Below are 9,604 nucleotides of genomic sequence, written 5' to 3' on the forward strand. Positions count from 1 at the left end.
AAGTAAAGTTCGTTCTTTCTTTCTCCTGCCAGCTGTTTGCGTGACTACATGTTCAACAGGCGCCTTCCTTGAGGGGACAATAAACCCGAGGGACTGATTTTTGAGGAGGAGGAGGCTGCCGGGCTGGTAACTGTATATTAACCCGGGAGCTTTTGTTTTAGCATCAACCACCCGGGTTTGACGTCACCTTCGCTGGTAACAGGAGGAGGTAGCACTTCGGTGGGAAATAACGCCGTCTCCTTTCCCCAGGGCTCTCCCCTCTCTTTCCCATGAGGGATCTCCATCCTCCTCTGCACTTCTTAAAGTTCTTTTCTACATGCGTCCGTAAGTCCTTCCCTGTAGCGGGAACTGTCTGCCGGTCGCTGGGGCCTCCTCCCGCCGCCTCAGCATCCCCACCTGCGATCCCAAGCTGCGAGACCTGCTCCCGGCGCCTCCCCGGGTGGGCTGGCCCTGGGCGAGCTACGGACCCTGAGCCGGGAGGAGAGAAAGCCCTGGCTCTGCTCGAGAAGTGCCGGCCCTGCGCGCCACTCTCTCCGCGGCTGGGAGCGCACAGGGCCGCGGGGCAGCCCCGCTGCAGGACACGCAGCGCTCACTGATGCGCCGATGACTCTTCCCCTTGGTCACTCTCCTTCCGTGGTTGCGAAAAGCACAATTGTAGAGCTCTACAACTTTTCGATATTTTTTTCACACTTACATCCCTATTCCTCTCTCTCTCCTTTTCTTTTTTTTTTTTTTTTAATTTTTTGGTCACAAAATGAGCGCTTTACCACCCGACTTTCTGTGTGTGCAGCTGCCACCCAATCCTCGTGATTTAAGTGTTATAACACCTTTATTTAATACAGCCGCGAAGTCAAAATATCCGATTTAATTTTATTCGCAACCACAATTTTATTCTCCGGGGAGAATTATGCTAATCATCTGATTTAACTTTGAATTCGTAAAACTCGATCAGACCTAACAAGAAACCTTTAAAATATTGCTTTATATTGGTTTGACATGGAAAAAATATTCTCCCTTCTTCAAGGCGGTGTTGTTTGGGGTTGCGCTGGGTTTTTTTCTGCAAATACCTTCCTTTCCCCCCCCCCCGAGGCAGCCTGCCATCACCAGCAACACAGACACGGGCTACGCCGATTTCCCCCTTTCCCTTGTCTTTCAGCTTTGATTTAAATTAAAGAGCTGGGTTATCCTTTCCGTTTATGGCAATTTAAAACGATATATTTTGGAAAGAGCCATGGGGAGGGGAAAAAAAAAAAAAAGCCCAACCAAACGAAACCCCCCAAGAGTGTGTCAGTAATCAGCCAGTGAAATGCAGTGGTTTCTGTTCGGAACCTCATACCTCTAGAAACATCCCAAACGGCAGTGTTGAAGTTTGAACACACAACGTGTAGCATCTCTATCCCGAGGCTGTTTCCGTAGGCTTCTGCAGCACGTCCCCAGTGACTGTAACAGGGAGAGCTGGGGTGCAGTGTCCTAGCGCTGGGCGCCTAAGTACCCACTGCCTATTTCTGCTGTTTATCCAAAATCAGCAGCACAGGCACCTCTTCGTCCAAAACACTTCATCATACACTAGTTTTTAATGTTACTCTCGGTATCAATGCGGAATCGTAATAGGTGTGTTTTATTAAAAAAAAAATTAAAATTGCAAGAATGTGTAAGGCAGTTACAGGACTCAACAAGTTCTGAGGACATTTGTCCCAGTCTCCCCCAGTTTCACGGGCGTTTACCGGTTTTCCACGCTCCGCTCCTCTCTCGCCGCCCTCAGGGCCGGCAGCAGCCTCGGCGGGGTTGGAGGCGAAGCCGCCGCCGCTCCCGGGAAGCGCTGCTCTTCTCCGGGGTTACTCCCGACCCGGAGCCGAGACCCCCTTTCGGGCTCGGCACCCTGCTCCGGGCTCAGGGAGTCTCTGCCTTTCCACTTTCCAGGAGGGAAGTGGGTGAAAGGGCCGCTCCCGTGTTGCTGTTCTCTTACGAAGTGTCTTCAGAAAAGGAGAGCCCGGAATCTTACTTCTCACCAGTTTTATATTTTAATAATAGTAATTTCTCCCCTGTCCGTATTTTACTTTGGAAGTTTTCATCGTGAACCACACACAGTGCGCACATTTCACAGATTTATTCAAACAAACCACCCCTGAGTTGTGAGTTAGCCCGGATCAGCAGAGCCGCGGCCAGGACTTGCCGTGGGCTCGGGGCTCTCTCCAGCTCTGTCCCGGCCTGCGTGTGTGTGTGAGAGTATGGACGGGAGGCAGTGGGGAGGTGGATGTTTCTCTCCCCCCACCCCTCCCTTCTTCCTCTCTTCTCTCCTACTGCAATTCATTTCTGTTTGACGAGGCACAATAAAATCTTCTTGTACATCCCTGCTCCCGTGTCTTTCTGGGGGAGGGATGTTTGTTTTAGGCACGCACAGAGCAGCCGCGCTCCCGCTGCCCGGGCGGGACGAGGAAAGAGAAATTCATTTCTCCAAACCCGGTGGAATGCAACTTTAAAGCCCCCGAGACTGGTCTCGCTCCCAGCTTGGGTCTGGGAGCAACTTTCACCGCCGTCAAACCACGAGAGGAGCTCAGGTTTGGACCCAGCTCCTTGCTTTCCCCCCGCGGGCGCCGGCCGAGCCTCGGAGGAGCAGCCCGCGTTGGCACCGGGATCTGGGCCGGCTCCAGGGCTCGGGACAAGCCTCGTCGACCCCAGGAGCCCCCCCTGGCTGTGGGGTCCGAGACGGAACCCCACCACGATCAGGGCAGCCCACGCCCTCCAGACGCGTGAAAATCGGCGATGCTTCGTTACAGGAATGAGCAGAAACACCGCGTTTCGTTGCGCGGTTCCTCGGTTGCTGCTCAGTTATCCCCGCTGTGCGTGTGGCTCTGGCAGTGTCCAGAAACGCACCATTCGGCGCCCACGGCTCGGCGCTAGCATCTGGGTCAGCTCGATAAAACACGAGAAGGGGTTTCACATATTTATTTTGAAGAAGCCCCGATTTCCCCGGTGTTTATTTCCCTCCTCACTGGCCTTGATTCACCCAAAGGCTTCCCATGTACGGCTGCTCCGCTGCCGAAGTTTGAGAGGGCTGCAGCAACGGTGCTGCTGCAGCTTCCCCCAATTGCAGTAGTAAATCTTAATTAAAAAGCGCCCGGCTATTGGCTGCCATGCGGGGGAAGGGACACACGCCCGCAGGCAGCGCAGCGCTCGGAATCATCCCAGAGAAATATAGTTCTTGATTAGTGTATTTTCATCTCGTTCTTAGCAGAAGACAGTTTGTAAGTACCTGCTAATGTTAGTGCTCTTTAAGGTTTCAATTGTTCTAGGGGGTTTGCCATTGACTTTTTCATTATTTACCTACTGAATCAAAGTAAGCAAATGCCATCTGTTTCCCTGCTGCTATCATCTTCACTTTTAATTATCCGCCCAGCAGCCTAATAGAGATGATATTAAACTAAATCTTTTTGACATTAAAAGTAATTATCCCCAAACCAATATTACAAGAATGAAAATTACCACCATCACACCCCCACCCCCCCCCTTCAAGAAAAAGGCACATTCCTCCTAGTCCAGGCAACCTCTTCAGATCACGGAGCGAGGAAAGAGATACGGAACTCCCGTTAGTCCGGACTTCTCAAGTATTTGAAACATTATTAACTCGATTTCCTGGCTCCCAGTAGGGGAGGAAAAAGCGACAAGGGAGAAAGATTCGTGGAAGGAAATAAGGGAAATTCGGGGCTCCGGAGAGCCCCGCGTGGGCTCCTCTCTATCCTGCGGCGACGGGACCGGGACTTCCTGACCCCTCCGGGATCCGCTGGGCCCGCCACAGGTTCCAGCACCCGGCTTTTAGAGAACAGCACATCATAAACACACAGACATTCAGCCCTCGAAGTGCTTCGCACCATCCAGCGGCACCGGCCGCGTGTATGGCGCTGGCGTTGCGGGGACGGTCATTAGAGGGACATTGGGATCGGGGCCGTAATGAAGGGGCACGGCGGGTCCTCTGACAGATGGCCGCCGGCTGAATTACCTCCACAGAGTCATTTCGCTTACTCCCAGACTTCTCCGCCATTTCTCCTCCGACTCGCTTTAATACGAGCCGGAGCCGCGTCCCCCATTTCCTTTAATATGTGCTAAACTGAGCTAATTTTAATTGCATGTTTCAACTTTGCTAATTAAATAGAGTGGTCTAATTAAAAGTGACTAGGGAACAGTTTTAATTCAACCTTCTACTTTTTTAACAATCCATTATGCAACAAATCCAGGGTAAGCCCTCCCTTTAAAAAAGCTACAGATGATTGGGTTTTTACACCTTTTTACACGCTCACAATGGGGAGACTTGACCCAACATATGTAGCGGTGGGGCCGGGCCCCCCCGGCTCCCCGGCGGGGCATCGCGACCGGGCCGCCTCGCTGCTGCTGCCCCGCCTGAGCGCGGCTGGACCCTGGGGCTTCCCGGGGCCTCCCCGCTGGAAGTGCGGAGACTATTAGCCCAGCAGAGGTTAGAGTAGCACATCCCCAAGACAGCAGCCCAGGATTTGGGAAAATCGGGCTCTTTACACGCTTCATCTCTTCACCAAGTGCTCATTAGGTTGTTAACCTCTGGTTCACATGAAAGGGGCATGTGATGAATCCCCTCCCGAACAAATGGGCGCATCCCCCTTCAGGCACTGAACAAAGCCCTTAAAATAACTGCACAAGAAAGCCTTTAGTTGTTACTCTAAAATTTCTTTTCTCTGAGAGCTTGTGCCCATCCACACACACGCACACCGACACACAGAAAGAGGGGAAAAAAGCTCACATACGCAAAAATCCATCCATCACCCCCATCCCCTTCCTCCGTGTGCTGGAGCTAAAAATTAAAAATCCGTGTTTCGTCCCTCGGGCCTTTGGCGCTGCCTGATGTCCCCCGGGTTTGGCTGAGGCTCGAGTTGGGGCTTCCCAAGGGAGGGGAAGGAAATCTTAATCTCTTTAGCGGGGTGGGCGGGGGAGCAGCCTCTGCCTGTGTAGGGGGAAAGACACGCACCCCGGCCGGGGTCAGCTCTCTGTGGGGACAGGGGGGGCTATGGGGGTGCCCATGTCCCCCCCGCTCTATTCTCCCCTTCTTCCACCCTCCCGGGAGACAAGCTGAGCGAATCCACAGCTGAGGAGCTGAGGAGTTTCCCTTTCTCTCAGGGGGAGCGTGGCGAGGGCCGGGACAGCTCGGGGGGAGCCCAACGCCCCCAGAGCCCCCGGCCCCGCTCTGCGCTGGCAGCCAGGGCGGCAGAGCGGGTCGTGTCCTGAACCACACGGCCTCAAGCTCGGGGGCCAGCGCTGCCTGCTCGGGACTCACTGTCCACGGACGGACGGACGGACGGCCAGGGAGAGGAGCCTGGCTCCGCGTTCCCATCGTTCGCCTGCTGATTTAGGGCTCTTTAAGACCTTTGCTTTTCTCTCCCTCCCTCCTTCTCCCTCTCCCTTTTTATTTCCCAGCCCCTCGGGCATGGATTAAAGTGACAGACAATTTTCCCCTCGCACCTTATTGATGGCTAAATGCACTTTGAGTTAATGCGCGGGAAGGGGAGGGGGGGTCCCGGGACCGCTGCGAAACCTCAGCGGGTCGACGGAGCGGCCGCGGGTCGGGGGGCGGCTCGGCACGGGCTGCCCCGCTCCCTCTCCCGCATCACCCCGCAGGTGGCTGCGGGGCAGCGGAGGCTCCACTGGGAACCCTCGTGTCCGCGGCGCTTTCCGTGGTACAGGAACACCCGCGTGTGCCGCAGCCCCCCGGCAGCCGCGGAGACACGCGTTCGCACTCACAGGCGCACGCAGGTACAGCGGAGGCAGCAGCTCAGAGACAGAATGACTGGGGAAAGCTCCGCTCCGCTAATTTACTACAGGGCGCTCCGAGAGGTTCATTAAAAAGGCTCTTGTCAGCTCCCTAACGATCCGAGGGCTTTTTAATTATATTTTATATTCCCCTACCCGTCTCCTAACTTCAAACACATGGTAAAAAGGATTTGCTGTTTTGTTTCAGGTAAAACCTAATAATTAAAATTCAGACCCCGTCCCATGCATCTGCTTCGCCTTTGCCAAATGAATTGAAGGGAGAGAGAAAAGCGATTTCATTGAGATCACAGATGGGGTGCAGGTTTTTGGAAGAAATTTGAGAAACACCATTGTCCAGAATCAAAACTCTATGTCTTGCCCCACAAAGGGGGCTGCTTTAAGCCCCTCAGCTTCTATGGGGCTTGTTTTTTAAACTTTAAGTGTTCCGCACAATAAGCTGCCACCAAAATGTCACAACCACTCTGATTCCAAGTGTGTCTCGCTGCAAAGGGTGCAGAAAAATGAAGGGAGCAAAGGGAAGGAGTGTAATTAAAAACCCTGGAGCTCCCTCCTGCCTGCTGGGGCCCGGCGGCCGGTCCGGGGCGGGAGCGGCGGGGAAGTGCCCCCGCCCGTGGCAGCGGGACGGGCACCCCGAGGTGCGGGGCAGCCCCCCCCGCGCTCCTCCCGCATCTGCCCGGCCCCATCCCGGCTCAGCACATCGGAGCGCTTCCACATTTTGGAGGCTAAATTGTTTCATTATCCGAAAGCAGAAGATTAAGCCTTTTATTTTTATTCGTGGTCATGACAGCCCCAGTCGGATTTGCCGGAGGATTCCCCCCACCCCCCCTCCACGTTTATTGCCCCAGGAGCTCAGGAGCTGAACAATCTTGACGGAATGCGATAGATAAACACAGCCTATATCGTTCAAGAGACATATCGAGGGTATTTGCGGAGGGGCGGGAGAGCCGGTTTAACAGCATCATCAAAACGCACACGCACTTCGGTAAAAAAATTCTTGTAATCTTTTTACAGTTCACATGCGGAATTTAACGGGGCCCATATACAAACACAGACTTCTCTTAAGTTAATGACGGACCATCCGCAATCTACCACGGCACCGTCCAGCCCCGTCCCCGTGCAGCTCTGGTGCGACCAGCCCCGCAGGACCGGGTAGCGCTGGGGAGATGCCTGGGCATGTGGATCCCTGTGTTTGGTTGGTTGGCCGTTTGGTTTGGTTTTGTCTTTTTCCCCGGAATGCCCAATTGTTCCTTGGTGCGCTCCTCGCCCCGCACCGGGCTGAGCGGCCCCATCTCCGCCCACGCCCGCGGGGAAGGGCACGGCCGCCGGCCCCACGCTGGCCAAGGACGGGCACCGGCGAGGGATTTTTCCCTCTTTCGATTTCTCTTTAACCAATTTTCACTATTTTTTGGCGGAGCCGAGCCGGGGTGCGGAGCCAGGGCGGCCGCGGAGGGTCCGCATCGAGCGGGGAGACCCGGGGGGGCGGATCCCGCCCGGCGCTCCGGTGCCCCTTGGATTCTGTCCCCGACGGCTTCATCCCGCCCCGGGAAAGGCCGCTCCAGTCCCGGGAGAGCCCCGGGAGGTGCCTTCGCTCCCCCTTCTGCTCCTCCATGCCCACATCTTCAGGGGAAGCCGGTGGCCTGAGGTGCGAAGGCGCGGTGGGATTTGTGTCCAGGCTGAGATTTATTTTTTTTTCTTCGGTGTTTTTGTTTGGTTGGTTTGGTTTTACTACGTTAGACGGTTCTGCAACAGCCACACGACGTTTGATTTACCTCCACCTAAACCTTGAAGAAGTGTATTTCAGCAACGGAGTGTTTTCTGTAATTCAGTTCTAAAAAATACCTCCCTCATTTTTTCCTTATTAGATCCACAAAATAATTTATAAAGTTCCTCTCTATCGGTGAGCTTATAATTGTAATTAAAAATAATTCCTTCTCCATTGCCACCCTTGCCTTCCCTTACACAATCGAAGTCCTAAGTAATCAGAGCAGACAAACGGGCAAACAGACCTACCAAAAGTGAAAAATAATTCTACCTACACATTAGAATAATTTTTAAACTCCTAAAATGGCTGCAACAGAATGAGGGATTTCAAACGACAACAAATTAGGTCTATCTGTAAATTTAGAAAAGGCAAGATCATGAGTAGGATACCATTGTTACAAGGTATAAAATACCTGACTGATAGTTACTCGTGCTAATGGGGACTGTGACAATAGGCTAAATAAAGCATAGAGGCAAATAAAATGGTAGAAACCACATTTCGAGGTAAATGAAAACATATTCAGTAGTTTACTATATGATAATTAAAACCCAAAACAGAGTAGCATTTACTTTTAAGAAGAAAACTGCATCAAGAGGAAGATAACAAAGAGAAACTAAGTAACAGGTAAAAGAGTAAAATTGTAACCAAAACTATTTGAAGACACTGTCTTAGATCTTTAGAGTACACATATATCTGACTTTAAAAGACTACAGAAAGCCCACAAGAAGTAGCTGGGCCACGTGAGCCAGCACATTAAAGGATGCAATGGAAAGACAGACACAAATTAGGAAAACAGAAAAGCAAATCAGAAAATCTGTGGGAATTTAACTTTTAGAAGACACAGATCCAGAATTAAACAACTGATAGACCTCAAGGAACAATAAAGGTGTAAAAGATCATTAAAAAAATCAGAAACAGGAAACCTGCCAGAAGGTAATTGGACTAATGTATTTTCAGGGTGTAAAAGACTCCTTTTATTAAAAATAGGCAATTGCAGGAAAGCTAATCCAGTTGTCTGCAGTGGTGTTTACTACACTGGAAATATCTTTTCTTGAGGAAAAAAAAAAAAGAGTATTACTCAGAGACTGAGAGCTGGAAGCAGCAAGCAACAGTTTTCATAGTGAGAAAGGATTCCAGCAATGTCCCAAGGATCTGTGTGGGAGCCCCTGTTATTCAAGGTACTCATACACTACTGTCTGGAAAAAGAGATCAGTAGTGAGCTGATGATATTAATGAATGATAAAAACTCATGCAAGATGAGTGGATCGAAGGTGAATAGCGATGAACTGTGGAATATTGTCACAACATGGAGCTGGGAAAACAGTAAATGAAACTCACTGCTAGTGAATACAACATAACGATCCCGTTAACCAGGAGTTTTATGAGCATAGGAACTAATGAAGCCTCCTTCTATAACCAGCAGTTGAATGACATTTTAATTGAATTATATTAAGGCTGCAGTGTGACTTCAGTCTTTATTACACATAAAAGAATCCACAGAGAAAAGCCCTGACTAAGGAGCAAATTCTCTGGTATCTAATGAGACATTAAACCCCGTTGAAACTTATCTTCCTGCAGGTAGGGTGCTCAGGCTGCTCTCACAAGTCTGGAGTGACTCAGAAGCCAGATCTAGAGTGAGACTTGCCTTCACCCCACCCACTCAAGGGACCTTCATCTAGCTTCCTATTCCTTGAACTCTGGGCTGCTGGTGTTCACAAAACTTACAGAAATTTCAGACAGCAAAACCTTCATAGCATTTAATTTGCTTGAAATAATAATAAAAAAATAGATGTAAAATGCAAAGGCAGTAACAAAGTATTAAAAATATTTTAAGGACCATGACCAATTTCATCCCACGTGAATCAGCAAAGCTGTCAGGGAGAGTAGCCCAGCCTTCCTCTCCTTCTTATCGTCATTCACTCACCTAGAGCCACTTCAGCTCAAAAATTGCCCCAGGGAAAAAACCTGGTAATTTTTTAACTAGTTTGCCTGGGTGCAAGATGGGGGCATAGGTGGCTCTGCTGGCAGAGGCACAGATCTGTATCAGAT

This window comes from Chiroxiphia lanceolata, chromosome 9, assembly GCF_009829145.1.
Source record: "Chiroxiphia lanceolata isolate bChiLan1 chromosome 9, bChiLan1.pri, whole genome shotgun sequence".
Classification (NCBI taxonomy): Eukaryota; Metazoa; Chordata; class Aves; order Passeriformes; family Pipridae; genus Chiroxiphia; species Chiroxiphia lanceolata.